Raw genomic sequence first — 3,800 nt, forward strand, 5'->3', positions numbered from 1 at the left:
TTCACTCAGATTCCTGTTGGGAAGATCTGTGAGGCAATACATGTTTTTACTATCTTGAGATAATTATTGTACAGCAGTAGATAAACTAATATAGTCTCCAAAAAAAGATCACTTCTATTTTGAAAGGCCAAGAATAAAATTATGGAAGGGGAATGACGAACAGCTCTCCTGAGTAGCAGGTATGTTCAATTCAACAAATACCGATAGTACCACCATATTTCAAGTAGAGTGGTAAAGGAATGCAAAAACATTATCCCTGCTGTGAACCAGTTTATATGCTTTATGCAAAATAATTTAGATTTAACAGGAACTGGCAGGTGTTTACCAAATCTATGTGCTCTTTTCCCCTGTGCACTGAGCTAAAGATGCTTCTCAGCCTCCCCTGCAGTGACATGTTGCTATGTGACGACTCAAATATCAGGGGAAAGCTCATGCAGCACTTTCAGGCTTGGCTTATTAACATTTTCATACCCTGCCTGCTGGATGCTTGATACAGATGAGGACAATGACTTTAGAAGTCAGTATTGAAGATGGTGAGTGACAAGATGCCAGGAGCCTGGGTATGTGAAATGTCATTCAAAAGAGTCAAGTGCCTAACAGCAAAGCCTATTTTTGAATTCATCTGACAAGAAATACAATTCTATTATCTAAGTCACTGAGAAATGAAAGATTATTTATTACAACAGCTACCACTATCCCAATAAATAAAACACAGGGGCGCCTGGGTGGCTCAGTCGGTTAAGCTTCCAACTTTGGCTTAAGCCATGATCTCGGGGCTTGTGAGTTCGAACCCCACGTTGGGCTCCATGTAGACACCTCAGAGACTGGAGCTGGCTTTCGATTCTGTGTTTTCCTCTCTCCCTGCCCTCCCCCATTTTTGCCCTTTCTCTCTCTCAAAAATAAGTAAGCATTAAAAAAAATTAAATGAAGAACAATACAAGGCTTTATTTAATAATAACTCTAGTAAATATACTTAATAAAGATCTAAGGGTGGAGGATAATTGGAAAAACTTCTGGGATGTGAGTTTTGGTCACTTCTCTTCAACATTTAGTAATAATAAGAGCTTGGACAAGCTACACAACTTTTCTCTGAGACACACTTATTTTTTGAGAGACAGAGAGAGAGAGAATGATTAAGTGGGGGAAGGGAAAAGGGGAAGGGAGAGACAGAATCTTGAGCAACCCCATGCCCAGCATGGAAACAAAAGTGAGGTTCAATGCAGGACTTGATCTCATAACTGTATATCATGACCTAAGCTGAAATCAAGACTCAGATCCTTAATCAAATGAGCCACCCAGGTGTCCCTCTAAGAGACTATCTCCTTCTAAATGCCCACAGATATGATGGTTTAGTTTTTGGTTGTAGTTTTGTTAAAAAAGATAAAAAAGTTTATGTGAAGTTAGATTTCCATCATGCAAATCCTCTAGCCTTTTAAAATGAAGGTTACTTTCCATCTCCATTGTACAGTGTATCATCTATATTCTTCCATTATAACATCTGTCTAATTTCTCCACATGGTCCTGATATCTTCTTCAATAAAGTTAAAGGTCTTTAGCATCAGAAATCATACTTTATTCATCTTTGTCTTTCTAAGATTTAGCATAGTGATAAGAACATATTAGGATGGAAACTGTGATTTGGTGAGGATGGAACAAATGTAATATACTTCTCAAAGGTTAAAGTATGGCAGTGGGAGAGTATAAGAAGGGAGATGGGAATGGGGTCTCTGAGAAATGACATAGAAGGGAGGGGAGGTGGTAGTAATGGATATGAGCTACCATTACTAGATGAAGTCTGGAAATTAACTATACAAGATTCAAGAAATTTATTCTGTGAATAAAAAAGATAACTGGAGGCATTAGATAGGTTATTTAGCCATGAAATTGGCTAAATTGCTGTCAGTTGCAGAAATATCACAGCCTACTGATGCTGATAAGGGTTATAAAGGAAAGCGTTTGGGGAACAGAATCCAATAAATCTTTGTGATGTCTCCAAATCTGGTTTGTTCCCAGGGTTGATCACTTCTAACAAGACAAAGATTTGGATAAAATAAATTAGTCTTCAAATATGATTTTATGCTCTTGAGCCTATTCCCTGGTATAAAATATGTCAATGTCCTTGTCTCTGCCATCCTTATGATCTACATTGTGACTCTCACCACAAATGTCATCCTTATTTTCCTCATCTGGGTGGATTCTCATCTCCACACACACATATATTTTCTGCTCAGCTAAATTGCTCTCATGGACCTTACATTAATCTCCTGCACTATACTCAAGATGGCAACTGACTTCTCAGGGAAGAGAAATATCTCACAGGTTGCCTGTGAAACTCAGATCTTTTTTATTCTGGACTCTAGTAATTGCTGAGTGTATCCTTATTACCCTCATGTCCTTTGGCCAGTATGTGACAATTTGTAACCTTCTGAGATATACCCTGATAATAAGCCAGAAAGTATATCTGCAGATGGCTATTATCTCCTGTATGTGGGTGTCTTTACATTACATCATTTGCACACACAGTTTATTCTATCTATTTCCCCATCTGTGGTTCCAGAGAGGTTTCCCATTTCCTCTGTGAAGTCATGGCCATTCTAAAATTGGACTGTGAGCACATCTCTGCCTGTAAGAAGGGTGTAGTGATGACAACCGTTATGATGCTCCTCATTCCCTTGTCCTTTATCCTGTTTTCTTATACTCTCATCTTCCTTGCTATCCTCAGCATGAACTCCCTGGAGGGCAGAAATAAAGCCCTGGCCACCTGTTCCTCCCACTTTACTGTGGTGAGCCTCTACTTTGGCCAGCCATGCTGGTCTACATGAGGCCTAATACTTATCACAGTCCCAAGCTGGACCAGTTTCTCTTTATGCTTGGTTGCATCCTCACCCCCATTATGAACCCTCTCATACACAGTCTGAGGAGCGAGGAGGTAGTGAGTGCTCTGATAAAAGTGTTGGAATGCTGCCTAACATCAAATTAGACCACAAATATAAGATGAATATCAATCACTACCTATTTTCACTTCCGTCTAAATCAGGCCTTCTTAGATGTTCAGGTTTTAGTTCTGGTCTTTTCATAATTAAAATTGCAATGGGACCACAGGCTGTATGGATTCTCTCTCTTTCTCTCTCTCTCTCTGTATATGTAGATACAGAGATGGAGAGAGATTTATCTATATAGATAGATATCTGTATATATCTACATGTGTCTCTATATCTATCTATCTATCTATCTATCTTATGTTTCTTTGACAATGTTTGGCCCACACCCTCAGATTATGGGCCAGCAGGAGTTAGGCACTCCCAGTTGATGATTTATGGTGAAGGTGGTGATGATAGTGGTAGTAAATATGATGATAATGTAGTTGGAATGCTGGTATGTAAGGTGATGGAGGTGATGATGTTAATGATGATGAAATTTCACCAAGAAAAGTAATTGAATTAGCAATCCTTCATTCAACTACAAAGGGAATGTATACCAATTTCAGTCCTTGAAAGAGGCCAACCACCGCTGAAAGTCTAGGGATGTTTCATTTTCCAAAGATCTGTAAGTGAAGATAAGAATTAAATTGAGTTCTTGATTTCTAATCTTTTAAATGAAGGGGTTAGATAATAAACCTAAACAAAAATCCAATTATATTAGTCTATTTTAAATATTTTTTCACTTAAAATTTGAATTATTTTATAGAATTGTCCTTATTATCAAAAATAATCTGTATTATCAAAAATATTAGGACTTTTTTTAGTTTAACTCTTTATTTGTAAAATTACATAATTATATAGACTTGATGGAAATAGACA

At 37.7% G+C, this 3,800-nt stretch overlaps 1 pseudogene; it reads left to right on the forward strand.

Moving 5' to 3' along the window:
• Positions 1 to 505: 505 nt before the first annotated feature.
• LOC121023588 (olfactory receptor 2T27-like) lies at positions 506 to 2,980 on the forward strand (annotated as a pseudogene).
• The last annotated feature ends 820 nt before the right edge of the window (positions 2,981 to 3,800 follow it).

This window comes from Herpailurus yagouaroundi, unplaced genomic scaffold (genome assembly GCF_014898765.1).
Source record: "Herpailurus yagouaroundi ecotype Mexico unplaced genomic scaffold, PumYag 566, whole genome shotgun sequence".
In the NCBI taxonomy this organism is placed as follows: domain Eukaryota; kingdom Metazoa; phylum Chordata; class Mammalia; order Carnivora; family Felidae; genus Herpailurus; species Herpailurus yagouaroundi.